The 24,234-nt window shown below is 37.7% G+C and overlaps 1 protein-coding gene across 10 annotated transcripts in view; it reads right to left on the reverse strand.

Annotated features, from left to right (window-relative positions):
• The window catches only part of GRM7 (glutamate metabotropic receptor 7), an 836,468-nt gene that overhangs the window by 581,338 nt on the left and 230,896 nt on the right, over positions 1-24,234 (reverse strand). Inside the window, exon 1 of one of the 10 annotated variants that reach the window (XM_077857988.1) lies at positions 11,322-11,446. The exons of the other annotated variants lie outside the window; for them this stretch is intronic. The gene's annotated coding sequence lies outside the window, so the exon portion shown is untranslated. Of the gene's footprint in view, positions 1-11,321; positions 11,447-24,234 lie in introns of those variants that run through there. 10 annotated transcript variants of the gene reach the window in all.

Raw genomic sequence — 24,234 nt, forward strand, 5'->3', positions numbered from 1 at the left:
TTTTCTTTGTAGTGATGGTTTCTTGATCGGTTGTGTTCACCTAACACTTCATCAAAGCCATCCTGTGGAAGATGTCAGGGACGCAAAGAGATATAATCTCTCTTCAGGCATTTAGTGGGGAGACAACTGTGACCTTATAAATATACAGTAAAGGAGGCTGCTCTCTAGAAATGCAAATAAAAGAGTATCTTTCCCAAATATCACCTTCCACCTACTCAGTAAAATGACAGTGTTGGGTAATTTCCCAAGTGACATCACTTTTTTTTCCCAGTGAAGTGATAACTCCTTCTAAGATTAGTATGAAGCCAATTTAGCATAGCTTGTGGCTGCTGACCACTGTCCACCTTCACATAGCTTCTTTGAAGTAGCACGTTTAGATAATTGAGGTTTACTTAATTATTAAAAGAGAATGGTGTGCATCTTGCTCCCAGTATCTGAGAAACAGTGTCCCGGTGCATTATTTAAAAGATTTTTATTTATCTTAGGGAGGGAGAGAGAGTGGGAGGGAGGGAAAGAACGAGAGAGAAAAAATGAGTGGGGGCAGGGACAGAAAGAAAGAATCTCAGGCAGACTCTCTGCTGAGCGTGGAACCCAAGGAGGGGCTTGATCTCAATACCAAGGAGATCATGAATTGAGTCGAAGCCAAGAGTCTGGTACCTAACCCAATGAGCCACGCAGGTGCCCAGTGCTGCTTTTTTTTTTTTTTTTTTTTTTTTTTTGACAAAGTACAAGTAGCCTGGCTATGAGAAAAAATGAAAGAAAGTTGCAGAGGTGAGAGACAGAAAGAGATATGCTGATGGTGGGAAATGAAGAGATTGACAGATAATAAACAAGACAGAAGAAAAGAGAGGTAGAGGAGGGGGAGAGACAGAGGAGGCAGTAGCTCAAAATTTGTTTTAAACAGACAGCACTTTTTATTGGAATGTTGAACTTTTTGTGAATTAAGGACTCTTCGAAGTTCCCCATGATGCAAACAGTAATTACCTCAGTTTCCCTCCAAACTCCACATAATCCTGGAAAAAGTGGAAGGTTATGTGTGAAACAAAACACTGACAAGCCAGATGGCCAGGCATGTCTAACTAAGCCTGATCATTTTTCAACCACCAAACCACACACCCATCAAAGTTGACTAACTACCAGGGTTTCATATGTGACTAGTGGTTTCCCACAGCAATTTAAAGTAAGCTATGCTGTCTAGAGCATGGTAATTAAAACATCAGGGCAATTTTAATTCATTGCTCTCCATCTGAGTGTCACACTTTTGACCTCCACTGGCTACTTAAAAATGGGAGTTTGAGTGCAGAGTTACAGTAATAGATGGCGCTTTCAGAAAGGTAATTTCAAATCTTAACAAAGTACCAGAGCACCAGCCTATTCTGGGATAGAAATCATCGAACCCATCATTAGTCAAGTTCACTTAAGGCTAGAGGCAATTTGAAGCACCTGCGTAACCTTCCCAGATAGCACATCTTCACCACCGGCCAGCACCTTTGAGCTATTTCCAGCGTGACTTTCTTTCCTCGGCTCCTAGGCTGTCCTGATCCTGTCTGCTTGGCGGCAGTAAAAGAGATTCTGTTTTTCCCTTCTCCTATTTCCTGACACTGCACAGAACAAATTATAATTAGGAAACCACCTGAGGGGAAGGTGACAATTCAGTTGTCAATTTTCATGGATAAATCCCATTTCTAACAACACAAAGAAGGCAAGCCTCTCACCCTCAAAATAGATACTTAGGGGATGCTGCTGTTAGATGGTTCACTGCCGTGAGAAGGAAGCAATCACAAAGATGACAGCAACTACAACAACAACAGAGATGTGAACAAAAAAAAGTACCCTCTCACTATAAATATTTTCACTGCCAACAAGTTTCATAATGTGGTATGGAGTGACACGAAACAGCCGTGTTGCAAAGCACCCCTTAGAAGGCTAACTAAAAGCTCTCCTATCAGCATGTTGAATGCAGCCCAACAGAGCACTCGGAGATAAATGAGTGCAAGTGTTCGAAAGGCAGAAAATAAGCAAATGTGTAGCTTGCGGTGGGAATATTTATTCAACCCAGCCTCATGTGAGATTTTAGCTCAGAATGGATTAAGGAGATGTTATAACCTTATCTTTAATCATGTGGATGCAAGCTCTAAAAATCTGTTAGCCAAATGGATTTTTTTTAATCTCAGATTAATTTTTCCTACAACAGGCTATCTTCATTTTACACATGCTCCACGAAAATCAACCCAGAAAGTGAAACACATATGCCAAGGGTAGGATGAGACCAAAAATGAAGGAAATATTAGAAGTAAAAGAAGGACATTAACCTTAGGCTTGCATGATAAGTCTCAGATACAAAAGCCATTGTTAGTCTATGGGACTGAAACATGGGTATATCTTATTATTATCTTAAAATATTATCTTTCTCTTGGACCCATTTTGCTTTCTCTTCACAAGTCTTTCATTCTGAGGGGAAAGAGCCCTGAAGAAAAGTGGGGCTACTAACAAATGACTGCACCACTTTCCTGTTATTAAGGGAAAGTATAGTTGGTGTGATTGAGTAATTGGAGAAGCTTAATATTGCTAGTGTCTTCTGTGGCAAAGTAATCAATAGCTTATCAATTACTAGATAATTTTAAACAAAATTTTTCTGGGTTTACCAGGTTCCAAATCTGGTACCCATCACTTCCCATCCCAGTCTGGGGTTATCCATTTAAGTCTAGATTACTATAGCTCTCCTCTATAGAGCAAAAGGCTATGCACTACCTACCACATTTCTTCAAATCTAAGGCTTCTATACCTTACATTTTAATTTTCCTGAAGTTGAAATGTTTTGTCAATCATGAAGTTGTCAGAATCAGAGAAGACTGTTACTGGTTAGTCTATAACTCCTGATTTAATAGTATCTTTTTCTTCAATTAAACCCTTAAAACGCCATAAAAACAATAGTATCCATGGCAGCTCCGTCGCAAGTGATTATGTACTACAATGGGATGAGCTGTAGCAGAATTGGGGTATGGGGAAAGGGAAAAAGTGACAAAACTTACTGGATTGGAACAGGCAATAGGTCAAGATAAGGGCAGGGCACTAGGGAGAAGACTGGGCCCAGGATACAATCCATTCTGAATGGACCATGAATATACTCAGAGTAGAACTGAGTGAAATGGAGACCCCCAAACTTGAGGCCAGTGGGGCAAGGATAACACATTGATCTGCAAGAATTGGTGACTAGATCAAAGGACCAACAAATAAGATTTAAGTGGCCAAGATAGATAGATTTTATCAAGGGAGCAAAGGAGGCTTCAGTACAAAGGCATTTCTATTGTTTTAGAGGCACAGGGAGATCCAGGAAGCACTGATCCCCAAAGTTGATGATGAATTACTGAAAAGTCCCATAGCAGTGGGCAGTGGATGAATCAGAAAGATAATCTCTACTGTTGTGTATTCTACAATGAAGCATCTTACTTCCTTAAGAAGAGTGTATGACAGTCATTCAGTTATGGTAATTGGCACACCACTCTTCAAATATGCCAACTCCCCTAAGTCATTGGTCGTCCTCATCTAAGCAGCTAGAAGAAAGAACAGAAAAATCTGTATAAGCATTCCTGGCAAACATTACTATAATGATAAGCAGAAGAAAAAAAATTAACTATTATTATTTTCAGTTTCAGGTGTACAATGATTGAATAACTCTATACATTACTCAGTACTCATTTTAACGGAGGTGGAAGAGGAAAGAAATGAAAAGAACATAAGATGGGCAAATCATTTGTGCGAATCGTGCATTCACCACTGACATATTCAAAGATGAGATGTTTCTGATTATAGTGATTCTGATTTACCAATTCACTTTGAGCCAGGGTGCATAATTTCCATATGTGTCCCAACAGGGAAAATGGAACCTTTTCAAAAATTCCCAGGGATGCTTTTTTTTTTTTATAGCTACTAAGTTGTTTCTACTGCTGATATTCAAGGTTAAATAGATGCCCCTCCTCACGATAAAATCCTTGCTAAGAGCTTATTAGTTGCTTTCAGTATTTGATTTACTTAGACTTAAAAGCTAACTATTATTTTTGAACAGTAATGTGTACCTAATGGCAGGTATCTACCCCGGCAGATGTTTGCTAAATAACATGTGCTAGATGCATAAAATGTTCTCTTACTATTTTCAATGATTTAAAATGTTAGCACCAAAATATCTTTTGCTCACGAGCACTTTCAATGTAGAATAAAAGTTAAATAATTATTGTATAGGCAAGTCAGCAATGGTTTTCAAAGCATTTTACTACCATTTTCTATAAAAGTCATATTGGTAAAATATTTAGTTTTACAAAATCAGTTTACATAATTCAAAGAGCTAATTACATTAAAATAAAGATAATATTTTGATTAATTCTTAATATGTGTCTTAACAGTCATTTTATCTTTCAGGAAAAAAAGATTTCTTTTTTTTAATCTGTGTTTTGACAACTTATAAGTTTACTATATACAGTATTCAGCACACTTTAAGTCATTAGTTAGCCTTCAAAATTTATGTAATTTGTGTTTATGCCTTTTTACTTTTTTAGTCAGGATAAAGAACTTTAAGTTTGGGGCAAAAGGCAGTAAATATAACATCATATTGCAGAAATACGTGCCAATGATAGTGACTATCATTAGTCACTTCCTTTTAGTGAAATCTGCCATAGTGTACAATGAATTTTGGGGCTGAGCCCAAATAAGTATTATGGCAGTAGCAGAAAGACCTGATGATAATACTCTCTACTTATGGCTTAACTCAGTAAATACTTTTTGAGATCTGTATGTGGCAGGAACCCTGCTAGGGCTTGGAGCATGTGATGGCTAAGGGGCTTAATATGTAGCTTTGGAGAGACAAAAAAGTCACAATAAAAAAGCATGATAAGTGTTGTGATTCAGTAAAGGGCAGGATGTCAATGGAGGCAGAGTGAAGAGTACATAAGCTGTGACACAGCTTGACAACAATGTAAGATTTTCTTCTATTTAAGTTTTATAATTCCAACTGTTTCAACAAATAAAAAATATATTCTAGAAAGTTATATAGGTAGTCTTACTGTGGCCTATGGGTAAAACTAGCTCTAGAAATGCAGGGTGTTATAAGTGTTTTTTCTTTTTCTTTCTTTCTTTCTTTCTTTCTTTCTTTTTTTCTTCTTTTCTTTCTTTTTTTTTTTTTTTTGAGAAGGTAGATCGTGAAGGGCAAGGAGTGGGGGCAGAGGGAGGAGGAGAAAGAAAGAATGGAAAGAATATTAAACAGGTCCCACAGTCAGCAGGGAGCCTAATGTGGAGCTCAATCCCACAACCCTGAGATCATGACTGGAGCCAAAATCAAGAGTCAGGTGTGTAACCAACTAACCAACCCAATGCCCCTACCAGAATTTCAATGTCATGGATCAAATAAATAGTTTCATTCCAAAAAGTTTATGGATTTGAGATTTTGGTTGGTTTTAGCAATGGGAAATAGCCTTTAGTCCACATATGTTGTTGAAATTTTTCATATATTTAATGTAACTTTTTTTTTTTTGCAATACATCTAAATACATACAGTGGAATCCTGATATAAACTTGTAAATTTGCCCATGGAGTTGATTGTTGCATAGATCTTATGTTTCCACAATACTACAAATGCGTAATAGAAAATGTTTATTTTTTTTAAGATTTTATTTATTCATGAGAAACACACACACACAGAGAGAGAGAGAGAGAGAGAGAATGGCAGAGACACAGGCAGAGGGAGAAGCAGGCTCCATGCAGGGAGCCGTATGTGGGACTCGATCCCAGGACTCCAGGATTATGTCCTGGGCCGAAGGCAGGCACTTAACCTCTGAGCCACCCAGGGATCCCCTAGAAAATGTTTAGTATCAAAGGGTATTAGTCACTTCTATAGCAAGATATGTATATTGTGCAATCATCTGGGAAACATTAAAATTAATATTGACTATCATTATGATGAAGAATGAGTATCAAAATCTTTCCAGCTTTTTACTCCCTAAACATGCTCTGCCAATTAAGATAGAGTTGGACAACTATATTCCAATACAAGATGTGGGAGCTTAAGATCTTAGAAATGCAGAACTCAAGTCTGTATGAAAATCTCAATTTTTCAACATTTCACTCAGAGGTTTTTGTTTTTGTTACAGTTTCTCTGGCACATGAATATTTCAGTCACTGCGTGTATCAGCTTTCTGCAGCTCTCATGGTTTGCTTCTCCCTTTCTTCCTATTTTCCTCCAGTGCTAAGTAACTCAGAGGTCTTCAGTGTTCTTAAACATTATCACAGATTTTTTGTGCTTATTTATTTCATATCTTATGTGCCTGGGATTTATTTACAAAACTGGGGGTGGGAAGGATAATAAAAGTCATCATTCGCTACCTTAATTAAAGACTGTCCTCTCTAGATAAACTCACAAGGAAAAAAAAGATGCTAAATGAAAAGAAGACAAATGTCATATAAACACATTTTACAATGGAAGGAAATGAGCAATGTAAATCAGGTGCACCCATAATTTTGAAATGTGAGCTGAAGTCACCTTCTCGGATACTGACCTGATTGTGTTCTACTTGGAATAAATCTAATCTGAATTAATCTACAAAATAATGAAACTGTGTTTGTGTATAGTTACCTAATTCCTGATTCTGAAATAGAGGAAAAGCTCAAACAAACAATTAGGCTAATCCTTTAATATACAGGATTTGGCATAAGATGTGTGACTACAAGGAAGTATCCAATCCTGGATTATAGACGTTAGATGTCTGATGAGGGCTCGATGAGGGCATATTTCAACTGACCCAAAATATTCGCTTTGTAGCTCAACTATCTAATAATGGGGAAAACTGCAAAGTATATATTTGAGAACTAATACTTTTTTGTTTTGGTAGAGCACTTTGTGAGGTTTTAAAGTTGCCACCAGTGTCATCATGTATGTGAAATACCAGTGACTGCAGTCATCCAGGCAAGAAGAGCTACTATTACCCAGTAAGTACACAATTTCAAGTCAAACATGTTTAGGAAAATCATCATGTGATGTCTTTCAAGAGGCCAGTTTTGAAAGGTTTTAGGGAGATAAAAAGAAATTATGGAGAAAATTCATCCCTAAAAATGAGAATACATCATATGGAAAAATGATTTGGGGATTTGTAAGAACATGTGAGAGGATGTTATGCAAACTTATACACAGCTCTGGACTGCCAGAATAATCTATTCGGTCAAGTGCACACACACGTGCACACACACAGTTTCTAGTTACAGAGAAACACTAAGGAAAAAGTGGAAAATTTAACATTTTTTAATGAGAATTTAGTAGGAAAGTTGCTTCTAGGTTTTAAAGCTGAGAAATTGCAATGTTAATTGTTATTTGGGGAGAAAAGAGGAGAGATTAAATATTATCATAAATTTGATACTTCCAAGATATGAGTATAAATTCCTAGGTAGGATGCAATGTACATGTGCACAGATTTGGGGAGTCAGGCATGTGGATAATATTCTTGTGATTTAAATCAAACAAACAAACAACCAACCCACCTCATTTACTTTTTAATTGTGTTTTAAAATCAAAAAAGACAAAAACTACCTCTAGGAAGTTCCAAAGGAACTGGCAGGGTAGCACAGAAACCACTTGGGAAGATGGGATTTTTAAATATCACCATTAGAAGAGAAGAATCAGCTTTTCTTCATTCTCTTGTTTTCATTTATTTTTTAAATAGGAATTGTAAGGATTCAACTGGTCCGATATCAAAATTATGATATCGGACCAGTTAATGTCACTTAATGCTATATCAAAAGATATAGAATGCTATATCAAAAGCAAACTATTGTTCTCTGTAGTTTATATTTTATGGGAGATTAAAATTTATTCCTTATCTCAAAAAGTTTTTTTATAGATAATTATGCATAAGGAAAATATTTTTCCCTTTGACAGAAACATTTCCTCTTGTTTGCAATCCATGGTGATAGTTAAGTTTCTTTCCCATACTGGATGGTTATTATGAGGTCCAGGATTTTCTGGGATCTGACTGAGGGAGATTCAGAACCATCCTACAGCTCTGTAGATGACAAGAAACTGAAGTTTTAGCTTTAGGAAAGAAAGAAGTTATTCCTGGGTAATTTCTATGAGTCTGGCACTTTGAGAAACTCATTTTCTTTCTAGCACAAACATGTAAGTAATGACAAGGCTTTAGTTTAACATTTCATCACTGAGGTCCGGAGTAACCCAGGATATGTCCAACTTCACAACAGCTGTAAGGGTGAAACTAGGATTTCTTATATGAACTATTGTCTTTCCTCTTTTTTTATGATTTTATTTATTTGACAGAGAGAGAGAGCACAAGCAGGAGAAGTAGCAGAGGTAGAGGGAGAAGCAGATTCCCCACTGAGCAGGAAGGATGATGCACGGCTTGATTCCAGGACCCTGAGGTCATGACCTGATCCAAAGGCAGATGCTCAACCAACTGAGCCACCCAGGTGCCCTTGTCTTTCCTCTTTTGGCTCTGAAATGGTGAAATAACTGCCTAAGGGAACATGAGGACAACTGGTAGTGGCACTGGACTCAGTATCAAGTCCTTGGATGCCTGGAAAGCCTGTAGCATTAGAGTCTGGCTTAGGCCACCCTGATGAAGGAATCAGATACCACCTTCCACCTAGAGCAAGTGCTACAAGAAAAGGATGTTTTCTTATGTGGTCCATGGATGCAGAGATGCAAGTGGGTTATCACTTGGTTCTGAGGAACAGAAGGTCAAAGTCTTGGTTCAGAATTTTACTGAGACCAGTGATTCTCAGGCCAAGAATTGTGATGTTATTTGCTCTTTCCACATACTGTTAGAAAAGACAGGGAAGGGGAAAAGATCGGGCACTTTGACTTGAACTTGTTCCTTCCACATCTGAGCTATGTGATGGTGAAGATCTCAGGGGAAGCGTCCACCACAGCGTCATCTTGAAACACGTGATTCTTTTCCTTGCGAGGCTATCATTGTGGTGTTCTTCCCCATTCCCTACTGGATTTCAAGGTTTTTCAGGACAGGGGCTTATCTCTCCCTGTATTCCCAGAGCTGATCAGGCTGCCTGGCATGTGAAAATAAAAGTGTCCGTCCCCCATTACTATCCTACCTACTCCTAATCCCTTCTTACAGATTTCCCTTTACGTGCAAAGAATCAAATTGCTTGAGCCAAAGCTTTATTCCCCAATATGGGTTGAAGCCTTGAACTTATAAAGTGGTCAAATGTTGCTGGGTAAGGCAAATTATCCATTTCCACAATCACAAGCAATTGAAATTTTAAACACTTAGGAAGAACCCATTTATGGTCCAATTCCTTTTTCAAAAGGTACCCAAGGTAGGAGTCTTATGCTGTGTTGATGATGTTATTTTACAGCAAAATAAACCTTGACATTTTTTAAGGGAGGAAATAAAATAGAGCTTATCTGAAAAGAGAAGATTTGGATTTTGCTCCCAATGACCAAAGTCTGCAAAGTACAATAACCTGTGGTAGAATTATTTTTTTCTTGGCACCATTCCAAGTCATCTCTTTTCTATTTGCTCCGGAAGGTATTGCTTTCTTATATTAGGAAAGGAACCATATCGCTTCTTAACAAATGCAATGGTGGTCCACTTTTTTAAAAAGGGTATATAAACAGAAATAGAAAGGGATCATGGTAAAGCACCTAACGCTCCAGAGGAAGAGCTCCTAGATTCAAATTTGTGGCTTCCCGCATCTCCCTGTGCCTCAGTTCCTTCATCTGCATAAGGGCACGATGGCAGGTTGTTATATGTAGTCAAAGAGCAGATACAAGCTACGTTTCTAGAATAGTGCCTGGCTCATAAAATGGCCTTACATCAATTTCAGCGGCATCGCCCTTGTTGTGACTCAGGATTTTTAGCTTATGGGAAAACCAGCAGCCCCTCAAGAGTAACAATTGAGTGGGCAATTGTTTTAGTGTTCATCAGGAGAACAGTGACCAACTCTACAAGAAACAGGACATCTGACCACCATCACCACACTATGTTGGCACAGTCTTATCAAACACAACAAACACACCCCCTCAGAAGATGACAATAACAAATCCATGTGAATACACCCCATGACTTACAACATCTTTAAATCCTTACTTGTAAAGTCTGCATTTTACTGCCAGGAGCCTCGTGTAATCGTCTTCTGGAATAATCTAAGTATCAGGAATGGCCATGACATTTAAAAGGCAATGCATAAAAAAAGTAATTTTCTGGTCCCTGTTTTCAACTTAAGCAAACCAAAACCAGGCTATTAATTTGCCATAGCTCGGTGGTTCTGGAGATTGAAAAATTTATTCAACCCTCTGACACACCTATAGCCATTGATTCAAGTTCTCTTATCAACCCTTCCACTTTTTCAGATTATTAGGAATTTTTCTGGAGTAGGATGAATATATTGCATTCTCTTCTGGGCTCTCTCCATGAGTAGTTGGGGCAGACACCATTTAATGAGATGATCTGAATAACTCTGTTATAGCTACCTTTCCTGAACAACTTCCCATACAGTCTCCAGGTAGACTAAAATTTGTAATAGATCAGCCCTTTCCTAGGGTTGGAAAACAGGCATGAGGTTATCATCTACTGGCCTTTTATTGGCTCTACCATGAGAAAAAAAATCTCAGAAATATTTTTTAGCATCCATCTACAAAAGTTCATTGCTGGCTTGAGGGGTAAGTTTCTCTCAGAACCACAGGAGAAAAGAGAGTTGGGAAAGAAGCTAACATGGCCTGAGAATCTAGGATTTCTTAGGCACTTGTTTGGTTGCTTGGTGTATGTTGTCTTGAAAGTTCCTTACAAAAGTTCAGCAAATCTATTATTGCTAGTTTTACAGATAAGGAAGTTGTAGCACAGAACGGTTAAGCAGCTTGTACAAGGAAGCATAGTAAGAAGCTAAAGCAGACTATAAACCAAGACTTCCCTATTCTAAAGTCCAAGCTTTTAAAAATATAACGTAGTGGTTAAGATCACATGCTTTCGGGGCAACTGGGTATTCAGTTAAGTGTCTGTCTTCAGCTCAGGTCATGATTCCAAGGTCCTGGGATCAAGCCCCATGTCAGGATCCCTGCTCAGTTGGTGCCTATTTCTCCCTCTCCCTCTGCTGCTTCCCCTGCTTGTGCTTGCTATCAGACGAATAAATAAAATCTTAACAACAACATGTGCTTTGAAGTCTGAAAGAGTTGAAGTCAGGTCACCCCTGGGCCATGTCCTGGCTATGTGATCCTGGATAAAAGGCACAGCCTCTCTGACTTTGAATCCACATCTGTAAATTAGGACAATAGACTAAATCACAGAATAACAAAGATGATGCATACACATCACCTTCCTTCAGTGCTTGGCATGCAGCAAATACTCATCAAATGGTGGTTTTCATGATCTCATCCAACTTTCTTCTCATGAATCCCCACATACAGCATGCTGCCACCAGGTGAGGACAAAGCATGGATTGGGGCCGTAATGATCTCCAATCAAGCCTGAGATCAGCAAAAAAGAAATCACTCTGATGCAATCTTTAGAAACATAAAACTTGATCCAAACCTGATTCTTTCTCTCCAGACCCTTGGTCTTATCCTCACAAGTGATTTAATTAGTGGTTCACTAATTACTTATATTAATGTATAAACCAGAGTTTAAGAACTCTAGCCACACACTGGAGAATAGGTTTTAGTACAATACTGATAGTATTATTACTGTTGCTGTTGTTGTTTTTGTTACTAACAGAGTAGGCTTTGAAGTAAGCTATGTGAAGGAACTGGGCATCGTCAGAATGGACTGCACTTCTGTGGTGACCTTGTTCTTCACTAAACTATTAAAAGTTTAGCTGCCAGACACTGAGTACCACTCCTAGTGAGCATGTGCTAATGTTCACATCTGAGCTAGAGTAACCAGGGCATCATGAAAGGCCTCAAACTTTGGAATGCTTTCCCAAAGTCTTAAGCTTTCTCTCCATTAGGTGGGAGGCTTAGGCTTAATATGACATAACTGATTAGAAAAGATTCTGGCAACATATAGTATAACACCCAGTGCTCATCCCATCAAGTGCCCTCTTGCTATATGTTGGCAAATTGAACTTAAATTTTAAAAATAATGTAAAATAAATAAATAAATAAATAAATAAACAAACAAACAAATAAATAAATAAATATTTTTAAAAAAGATTCTGACATCTACCGTCTAAGACGCAACAAGCATAGCAGTTAAATTCAGACATATTAGTTAAATTCAGGCACATGGAATAAGACAGATGAGGGTTAAAAATCCAACTTGGGCACTAGGGTTCTATCAAATCTTTGGAAAGTGACTTAGTCTATAAAATGAAGATCAGAAAACAATTTATAGAGATATTAACATTACAAAATAATACACATAAATCACTTCTCAGAATACTAGATGACTAATAAGTACTCAAATGTCAACTGCTATTAATATTCCCTTTAGCCTTCATCTGTTGAAGACTGCACAGAATTCCAGAGATGTCTCATGAGTTGAGGGTGGGGAGACATACTGTGTTTCATCACATCTAACACCATTCATTGTACTTAATATACCACTAGGAACAATCATAACTATAAAACAACAAAATAAAACAGTGCAACTATGATACAATGTATTCCTATTATGTAGAATTGCTTTGCATTTATATAAAGAACTCATTTACACATATCAAAACAAACATTTTAATCACATAATTTTTTGTCTGTGCTTGATAATGTAATCAAAACCAAACCAAAGAAGTGGTTAAGGTATTCCTAAAACTTCATCCCATTCAGGATCTAACTTTTCTCAATCACTCTTCCATCCAGGATCCATTGATATCTCTTCCCCATTATTTTCTGCAGAATGTTCTTCCAAGAGCATCTTGCCCTTGTCGAGGCTAGCACTCCCCTACCTGATCAGACTTGGTCTGGTCTCTTCTTCCTCTGTCGAGTTGCAGGCCACTGGAAGCAAAGGAGCTTCAATTCAAAGTCAACGGGAAGTTTTATTCCCATTGTATGAACGACGGTCCTGCTGAATCAGTCACCCCAATCACTTGTGACTTTAGCAATTCTTCTTCTAGTATGAGGGATAGGTTAATTTCTCCTGCCTCTGGTGGTCCTGCTTAGTGTATGGCACCAACACATGTAGCAGTGGCAATGCACATAACTCCACTGACGTGATGACACCCATAGCTCAGACCGGTACAAGGGCAACTGGGTGGGAGTTGCCACATACAAAGTTGATGGTGGCTATAATTCAGGACCAACTGTAGTGTTTAGCTCAGTGTCCAAGATATAATAATGTGGAAAAAACACATTTTAAAAATGATAAAATATGGGATTTTGGTTGGCAAACTATTAGAGAGAAATATACCTCCTTCCATAAAAATGGCTATCCAGGTCCCTACTGTTATCAATTCCTAGACTAACAGCATAACCCTTCCTTTTTTGAGTGCTGATCTTGCCATATATGGTATTCACAGCTCTGATGAATCCCCTGCCTTTTGAACCCTTGCCAACTTAAATTTCAACTTCATCAATTTTTACCCCTTACCCTGCAGCCTGAGAAATACAACTTTTATGGAAAGTCAATCTCAGGCTTAAATTTAAAGGGCCCTGAATTGGGGCTTTCTAGGGAACTAGTGATATATTCTTTTTGATCTGAGGTGCTGTTTATATAGGTGTGTTCATTTTGGATAAGAACTGAGGCTGTGTATAATCTTAAGTTTATAGCACAGTGGTTGTTTGCAAAGTAAAAACAACTAGGTAGCTATGACATGTGCACTTTTCTGCATGCATAGTATAATTCACTTAAAAGATAAAAAAATAAAACAAATATAAACAAAAAGACCTTGAAATATTCTGAAGAAAAATACAGGTGAAAATATAAGGCAAAAATTCAATAATAAGTTTATTTTATTACCCTATTACAAGCAATACATCTAGAGATGCTGCAGGTCTTATTTCAGACCACCACAATAAGGCAAATATTGCAATAAAGCAAGTCAAATTAATTTTTCAGTTTCCCAGTACACATAAAAGTTATGTTCACACTATAGTGTATTAGGTATACAACAGCATTATATTTTAAAAAATCAATGTTCATACTTTAATTTTTAAAAGTATTGCTAAAAAATGCTCACTATTATCTGAATTCTCATCTGAGTCGTAATATTTTTGCTGGAAGAGAGTCCCATTTTGATGTTGATGGCTGCTGACTCATCAGGGTGGTGGTTGCTAAAGGCTGGGGTGGTGGTGGCAATTTCTTAAAATAAGGCAACAATGAAGTCTGATGTATGATGGACTCTTCCTTTCACAAATGATTTCTATGTAGCCTGCATTGCTGTTTGATAGCATTTTACCCACAGCAGAGCTTCTTTCAAAACTGGAATTAATCCCCTCAAATCCTGCTGCTTCTTCATCAACTAAGTTTATGTCATATTGTAGATACTTTGTTGTTATTTCAACAATCTTCACATCATCTCCACCAGGACTAGATTCCATCTCAAGAAATCACTTTCTTTGCTCATCCATAAGAAGCAATTCCTCATCTGTTCAAGTTTGATCATGAGATTGCAGAAATTCAGTCACGTCTCAGTCTCCACTTCTGATTTGAGTTCTCTTGCTATTTCCACCACAACTGTAGTTACTTCCTCCCCTGAAGTTTTGAACTCCTCAAAGTCATCCATGAGGGTGGGAATCAATTTTTTCCAAATTCGTATTCATGTTGCTACTTTTAATTCTTTCCAAGAATCATGACTGTTCTTAATGGCATCTAGAATGGTGAATCCTTTCCAGAAGGTTTTCAATTGACTTTGCCCAGATCCATCAAAGGAATCACTATCTATGGCAGCTATAGCCCTATAAAATCATTTTTTTAAGTTTGTTTGCTTTATTTTAAATAACCTTTACACATACCGTGGGACTTGAACTCACAACTCTAAGATCAAGAGTTGCATACTCTTCTGACTGAGCCAGCCAGGCACCCCACAAAATGCATTTTTAAATAATAAGACTTGAAAGTCAAAAGTACCCCTTGATCCATGGGCTGGAGAATGAATATTCTGTTAGCAGGCATGGAAACAGGATTAATCTTATTATACATCTCCATCAGAGCTCTTGGGTGACCATGTGCATTGCCAGTGAGCAATAATATTTTGAAAGGGATTTTTTTTTCTTTGTCCCAAGCTGCAGCCCTCAACAGTGGGTTTAATATATTAAGTACACTATATTAAGTCACCAGCTACATTTGCCCCTAAGAGAGTCAGCCTGTCCTTTGAAGCCAAATATGAACTTCTCTCTAGCTATGAAAGTCCTAGATGGCATCTTCCAATAGAAGGCTGTTTCATCTACACTTAAAATCTGTTGTGTAGTTTAACCACCCACCTTCATTAATGATCTCAGCTGGATCTTCTGGATGACTTGCTGTAGCTTCTGTATCAGCACTTGCTGCTTCACCTTGCTTTTTTATGTAATGGAGACAGTTTCTTTCCTTATGCTTCATGACCCACCTCTGCTAGCTTCAGACCTCTCTTCTGCAGCTTGCTCACCTCTTTCAGCCTTCACAGAACTGAAGAGAGTTCGGGCTCTGCTCTCCATTAAGCTTTGCCATAAGGGAATGTTCTGGCTGGTGTTATCTTCTCTCTAGACCACTAAAACTTTCTTCATATCAGCAATAAGACTGCTTTACTTTCTTATCATTTAAGAGTTCACTGGGGTAGCACTTTTTGTTTTCTTGAAAACCTTTTCTTTGGCTGATTGGTGCAACAGGCCTAACTCCCAGTTTGTCTTGTCTTCAGACATGCCTTCTTCATTAAGTTTAATCATTTTTAGCTTTTGTTTTAAAATGAGAGACATAGGACTCCTTCACTTTAACAATTAAATACCACCAGAGAGTTATTAACTGGGCTAATTTAAATATTTCTGTGTCCCAGGGTCTGGGGAGGCTAATGAGAGGGAGAGAGACAAGGAGAGATATGACTAATGAGTACACACACACACGCACAACATTTATTGATCAAGTTTACTATCATATAGGTATAGTTTGTGGTGCCACAAAAAAATTACAATAGTAACATCAAAGTTCACCGATCACAGATCATAACACATAATAATAATGAGAGAAAGTTTGAAATTTGGCTAGAATTGCCAAAATATGACACAGAGACACAAGATGAGTAAATACTGTTGTAAAAATGGTGCCTATAGGCTTGTTTAATGCAGTATTGCCATAAAACTTTTAATTTGTAAAACAAAAACAAAAACACACAATAACTACAAAATACAGAAAGTGAAGTGCAATAAAACAAGTTATGCCTGTACTAATCATAAATATAGTCGCAACTACATTGATTCTTTAAGTGGAACTTCTACTTCTCCAAATCTGTCGATTACAGGCAGGACCATTTTTTAGCCACCCGTATTACAAATGGGTTCCTGTTCCTTTCTTCTATTCTCCCCCCACTTCCAGATCTTTGATCAATGGCTAAGTCATACAGATTTCACTTTGTACAGGCGTCTTGACTCAGTGTCCTTATATCTATCTTTTCCTAGTATCAGGCCCTCATAACTCCCTGCCTGGGCCTCTGCAATATAATAACATTTAGAGCAACTCTGGCTTCTGGTCTTGCCTATTGTCAGTCTACTTTGTCACCATGTATCATGGGGTACATGTCAGGCCATGTGTCTTCCTGAGTAAAAGCTTAGTTCAGTGCCCCATCCACAAGACAGGATCAGCACCTGAATATGAAGTATAAGGCCTTCTAAAAGGGGGCTTTGACCAATCCCTACAGCCTATGTGAACATCACTCCCTGCCTTGCACTCAAACTCCTGACACATGTAGTTCCCCTATATCAGAACATTTCTTGACTCCTTGCTACTTCCTATGCTGCTACAGTTCCTTCCTTCATTGCAGCTCTTCTGCCTGCCTCTTCTCCATTCCAGATCTCTTCTCCAGGCTTCCTACTGCTACTTCCATTTGTATCTCAGACTTAATTTCTGGAAGAATCTTTCCAGAATTCCCTCCATCCCTGCGACATTGAATTTCCCTACATTTTCAGTGTAGTCACTTCACCTGCAGATCTTGTTATACCTTGTTACTGCTTAGCTACGTGTTCTCCCCTCTAGACTATTCCAGGGATATTTCTACACATCTTATTCATTCTGGCACTCTTAACCTAACATCTGGCACTTAGTAGGCAATCCACTAATATTTTACGAGCTGAAATAAATGCCAAAGGAGTCATTGAAATGGGAGGGCACAATTAGGAAGAATCAAATTGTAGCAACTAACTTGAGGCTAAATAAGCTAATATAATTAACTTCACTTTGTGTATTTGTGAGATTTTTGGCATGCTTCTTATTCATTTCTAATAATTAGCATTACATTTTACATTATAGTTCCTATAAGGAATAATACATAATCAATACTCATGTAACATGAAGTGGGTAAACATCTGTTATTAAAGTCTTTGAAAAGTTTTCACCCCAATCAAAACCTATTGATTTAGATTTAGGTAGTGTGTTAAATTACTTGGTCAGTAAATAATTTTACCCAGTCAATGGATTCCAGTTTCATAGCTTCAATGTTTAAAATAAATGAGACTTAGTCTCCAGGGTGGAAGAACCTCACATTCCATGTAATTTTTTAAAAAATATTGTTATTTACAGTCAGAGAAGGATTGAAGTACATTTGTATCTAGAACAGTTTGGCTTTGATTTTTGTTCATCTAATTTAAGGGAAGCTAAACAGGTTTAATTTAAAAGTGGGAGATAAAAACATAAAAAAAGAAAAATCAATTCTAGATGAGAAGATTACATTTATAATAGAATCACAGACATGCTCTTCACAATGGTGGGTAGAATGGGGAAATTGTAATAATTGCTTGCAATGGTATTGCTTTTCTCTAAATTGAAATTACCTGCATACTATTTCAAAAATAATCAAAGAAAGATACATATGAAAGTTTCCTTTTACTGGCAAATGAATTGTTTCATTTGTATATTAAGCCTTTATTTTTAGCATGTAAAGTTGAATAAAGCAGAAGAAATGAAAAAGAGCCCAACCTCCTCCATAATGAACTGGAACGGCAGAGGAAAATGCTAGAGAACCCCAGGCCAAGCAATAGCATATCTGGGCCACTGTTAGACAATTCCTGGACAATAAGCCTATTGGCAAAGATTACTTTTCCTATAGATGATCACATGTCTCAGAAAAAAAAAAAATAGCTACACATAAAAACTTGTGAGATTTAGTTTAAACCTATATTGTGGACCACAGTTGGGTAAAATGGAGGGAGAGGCACAAAATATTCATCAGATTTGGCACAAAATTTAGTAAAATCAATTGCAACATTTGTGTAGCTCCCTTTCCATTCCATATCAGCCTCTCTTGTGTTCAATGCTTGCTGAACACACTTGCTGAGGGTTTTGTCAACTCAGACCTTTATCACTTATCCAATCTCTGAATTTCATAAATTAAAAAAATGAATAACAAAACTACTCTGTGGTAAAAGAATACATTATGAAATCCCCAATTACATGCTATTTCTGAGACAAATTTGCTTATGAGTTCTGTTATTACATTGAATCTTATCACTCTGTAGAAACTTGGAACCTTATCTGCATTGAAACCAAGTCCCTGACAGGACTGCTACCTCCTTGTGAGAAAAGCAACCCTGGGTATCCCTTCTGCAGAAGTGGGCTTTTCTGTACAGCATGTGATTTGATCATTTTGGCCATAATGAATTGGGCCAGTAAGTTACTCCCTTGCCCAAAATAGCTATCAAAATGCAAAAGCCTCTAATCTGGCCCTGTAAAAGAAATAAAAAAGAACTAGTCCATAAGGGATGGACACTGACTACACCAATATTTTCTCCTGAATTATCTTGAACTTAAAATACAGAGAAAAAAACAACAACAGTACAATCATAGAGATTGTAGGGATGTCAAGAAGACAGGAAACAAAGAAAAACACAATAATGGCTAAGCAAAATCACAGTAGAATCATGCCTGCTTCTAATGAAATACAAAATCATTGGGTCTTCAGAGTCACATAAGTGGGTCTATACTCAATAACAAATCAATGATTTGTCAGTTCTCCACAGAACCTGGCCATATATTTGCCCATAGTCTTTGATAACTTCCATCACCTAAGGCCACGTGACCATATTGCTTCTTCTTACAATCAGACAGAGCTAACCAGGCCCCTTACATGGCTACTGACAGTCTGACAGTCAATTTTATTTCTAAAATACAGATTGTAGAAGACTGTATGTTTGCTGAACACTGTATCAAGGAGCACTTACTAAATAAAGTTAAACAAGCCCCAATCATAGCACAAACATCATTTCCACTAAAATGGCACACTATCCAAGCAAACATCCCTATTGCTTGGTACAGTGAATAGCAATTAGAAAATTACTATTTCTTAAAGGCTTGCATGTATTCGTCCCTTTTCTACCTGCACATAAATTGTTCTCTCTGCCCACCTTGCTTTCATTAACAAGCATTTTATGAATATGCAGCACCTGTCCTATTTCGTCTGTGTCTTTTATTCTAATTTTCTGATATTGAATTTTTGGCAATATCCTGACACTTACATGGCATAGTAAAAGGCCAAGTAACTCCTAATTTCTCAAACCTAATTTTTATCTCTTCAGCTCCCATCTTGACTGACCTTTAGGTAGCATGGTAAAAATGACTATCCTTTCTTTGAAACTCTCCAAAGAATAGTTATCTTCTTGCAAACCTTTCTTGCCAATCTATTTGCAAGTAAGTGTATCATGAACTAAAATTACACTGACAACTGATTTTACTGGCGTATCTTCTTAAAATTTAAAACTTTAAACTCACTGGCTTTGCTGGAACTTTGAGTCCAGCACCTATTTCATAATATGTATGTGTGATTAGTACTAGTCCACATGATGTTTTTCCAGGGCCCCTGCTTTGGCAAATATCCTGCCTGGTACATACCTTCCTTACATCATCTATGGCCAAGTACATGACAACTGTTATGTATTATCCTTGAGAAGCTCCCCTTTAAAGAATGTTCATCCATATTATAGGTTTATGGGATATGACCACCTGAGAAAATTGGTACTGACTTTACTATAGAATATATTACATGAATATTCATTCAGCAAACATTTACCAAGCTCCTGCTAGGTACTGGGCACCTATCTAACTGGTGAGAGAACTAGAATGTAGACTCCAGGAATTAGTAGGAACCATGTTTGTGAGTTATATTCTCCACTATTTGTTCAATGCCCAGTAATAGTTTGTTAAATGAAAGAAAGCAAATGTATGATCTGAGCCTTTCATGTTCTACCAGTCTCAACTCAGGCCAACCTCAAGCCTCATGTCCCATGGGTCTTAGTTGAGTTTGAAAGGGTTATTTCTTTCAAGCTCAGTACATTGACAATGGTTTGTTTTGGTCATCATTATATCCCTAGCGTACCACCTGAGATTAGACTTGACATTCAATCATTTGTTCAGTGAATGGAGTAACTTTCTCTTCCATCGGTTGGAATAGGGTCTTGGGGTTGCAATAGTGCATAAGACTTCCTCCCCTCTCAGACATACGAAATCTGTCTGCCTGTAGCCATTCAGTAAATGGGTAAACAAAACAAAACAAAACAAAACAAAAAAACAGTATGGGTTTGCTTTAGTCCAGTTCACCATTCCAACTTCAGCACACAAATAGTTTGTCAAGTGTCTGAAAGCAACAGTGACAAATGCAGGTGGAATTAGGTCACTAACAGAAATCAAATGTCCAAATGCCAGAACAAAAATGGATGTAGTGCCAAATTAATCCAATTGTAGCCTCTGCTTCAGCTGGATCATCCCGCATTTGTTCCAACTCAGCTGTTGCCATTATTCATTTGTTGATTGCTGCCCCATTCTTGGAAATACATAGGCATCCCATTCATTTGGAGCTTTGTTTTATTGAAAATTATCATCTACATTTGAATTTTTTTTTTTTTTGGTAGTTGCCTAACATAGCAATGTCTAAGAAGTTTGAAAACTCAGACATTTGATGAAAAAAGAATTAGACCACCAATGGGGTCAATAAGGAAGCAGAATGGTGCCAAAAAAGGACAAAAGAAGAAAAAAATCTTAATTACTTTATTAAAGCTGTTATTGACCTTCTCCAACTTCTCTTCTAATTTAATTTTCTTAGAAAATTGAATTTTGAAAAAAAAATACCTAATACTTTTATTTAGATATACATTGTGATTTTTAATTTAAAAGCATTAGTTGGAAGTGAACGTTAGTTGGATAAATGAATGGACAAAGAAGCAAATGAACTGAATTAAGTAGGAATTAGTTGAGTGGGAAACATAAAGGCTATAAACATTTTCCAAATAGAGTTTTTGAGAAGTTAATGATATTCCAGGCAGGATTGTACTATATAATTTGAATTGTGAGAAAAGCACCAATAAATAGCACTATAAATTCCAAATGGGTGCCTTTGAAAGCAAATTTAACATATACCAATATTATTATTGAGTAGAAAAGCATTTATAATAATGTCCTTTAAATAGTATTAGTGCATATTTAACAGTAACCAAAACCTTCTATTTAAAAAAATCCCAAATACTATAAATAGAAAATAATTTAAGTTTAATTTGTCCTAACTTTATAATTCCACTTTTTTGCAAAATACTTGATGGAATTCAAAGGTAACAAAGAAAATGAAGGTAAAATAGATGTAGTAGATGATAGAATCAGTGAATGAGAATTATCAACATTTCTGGTCCAAGTCCCTGCTCCACTGTGTCGAGTATACTTGGACCCAAGCTCAAGCTTGTGAATAAACCCTCATGTACTTGCATTGGTGTCACTCCTCGGTGGTTTCTCAGATTTGCAATCTTGGGCACAACATTTGGGGGCTCGTCCGGGATCCAAGAGACCCCCAGGACCCCATCCGGAGGGTTCCACACATGGAAAGTGCATTCGACTTTTTCTACCTTTTGCCCGCATATTCTCTGAGAGCTCTAAACTGTACTTTTACCTGTAGGAATTCCAATCTGTATTGGGTCAACATTGGCTTAGGTGGATGCACTGGCGGGCCATCTACGGGGGGTCTTAAGGAGACGTCCCTTGCCCCCACCAGGAGGACGGGGTCCTCATCTGGAAGGAGGGCCAACTGCCAGCCCTTCGGTTTACTTTTGTTTTGTCTCCGCTGCCGCATCAGAATGTTTGTCTGTGTTACTGTGTCCTTGTCAATCGTCATATTTGTCTGTATCTTGGTGTGGACTGGGGACATAATGGGGCAGACACAAACCACCCCTTCTGGATAACACCCTTGAAAGCCCCATATCAGAATGAGAACAGAGCTTAAGAAATTCCTCCACCCCTTTTGGAGGTCCCCTAGATCAGTCCATAAAAACCCAGTTGCAACACACCTCGGGGTCCAAGTCCCTGCTCCACTGTGTCAGCTATACTTGGACCCGAGCTTGAGCTTGTTAGTAAACCCTCCTGTGCTTGAAAAAAAAAATCAATATTTCTAAGACTTTTTTAAAATTTTTAAATAATTAAGAGAGGGAATAGTTTCTCCAAAAGAAATCTTAGAAAGATTTAAGAGGAGCTTATTAGTTCCTACAACTCTAAACGTTAGGTCAATTTAGTCAATTAAATCAGACAAGGCAAACTCCTGAGAACTATGGAGGGCTTACTAAAATATTAACTTGGCCAGGGAGGAAATTGAAGCAGTCATCAAAAACCTCCCAAGACACAAGAGTCCAGGGCCAGATGGCTTCCCAGGGGAATTTTATCAAACGTTTAAAGAAGAAACCATACCTATTCTCCTAAAGCTGTTTGGAAAGATAGAAAGAGATGGAGTACTTCCAAATTCGTTCTATGAGGCCAGCATCACCTTAATTCCAAAACCAGACAAAGACCCCACCAAAAAGGAGAATTACAGACCAATATCCCTGATGAACATGGATGCAAAAATTCTCAACAAGATACTGGCCAATAGGATCCAACAATACATTAAAAAAATTATTCACCATGACCAAGTAGGATTTATCCCTGGGACACAAGGCTGGTTCAACACCCGTAAAACAATCAATGTGATTCATCATATCAGCAAGAGAAAAACCAAGAACCATATGATCCTCTCATTGGATGCAGAGAAAGCATTTGACAAAATACAGCATCCATTCCTGATCAAAACTCTTCAGAGTGTAGGGATAGAGGGAACATTCCTCGACATCTTAAAAGCCATCTATGAAAAGCCCACAGCAAATATCATTCTCAATGGGGAAGCACTGGGAGCCTTTCCCCTAAGATCAGGAACAAGACAGGGATGTCCACTCTCACCACTGCTGTTCAACATAGTACTGGAAGTCCTAGCCTCAGCAATCAGACAACAAAAAGACATTAAAGGCATTCAAATTGGCAAAGAAGAAGTCAAACTCTCCCTCTTCGCCGATGACATGATACTCTACATAGAAAACCCAAAAGCCTCCACCCCAAGATTGCTAGAACTCATACAGCAATTCGGTAGCGTGGCAGGATACAAAATCAATGCCCAGAAGTCAGTGGCATTTCTATACACTAACAATGAGACTGAAGAAAGAGAAATTAAGGAGTCAATCCCATTTACAATTGCACCCAAAAGCATAAGATACCTAGGAATAAACCTAACCAAAGATGTAAAGGATCTATACCCTCAAAACTATAGAACACTTCTGAAAGAAATTGAGGAAGACACAAAGAGATGGAAAAATATTCCATGCTCATGGATTGGCAGAATTAATATTGTGAAAATGTCAATGTTACCCAGGGCAATATACACGTTTAATGCAATCCCTATCAAAATACCATGGACTTTCTTCAGAGAGTTAGAACAAATTATTTTAAGATTTGTGTGGAATCAGAAAAGACCCCGAATAGCCAGGGGAATTTTAAAAAAGAAAACCATATCTGGGGGCATCACAATGCCAGATTTCAGGTTGTACTACAATGCTGTGGTCATCAAGACAGTGTGGTACTGGCACAAAAACAGACACATAGATCAGTGGAACAGAATAGAGAATCCAGAAGTGGACCCTGAACTTTATGGGCAACTAATATTCGATAAAGGAGGAAAGACTATCCGTTGGAAGAAAGACAGTCTCTTCAATAAATGGTGCTGGGAAAACTGGACATCCACATGCAGAAGAATGAAACTAGACCACTCTCTTTCACCATACACAAAGATAAACTCAAAATGGATGAAAGATCTAAATGTGAGACAAGATTCCATCAA

This window comes from Canis aureus, chromosome 19 (assembly GCF_053574225.1).
Source record: "Canis aureus isolate CA01 chromosome 19, VMU_Caureus_v.1.0, whole genome shotgun sequence".
NCBI classification, from domain to species: Eukaryota; Metazoa; Chordata; class Mammalia; order Carnivora; family Canidae; genus Canis; species Canis aureus.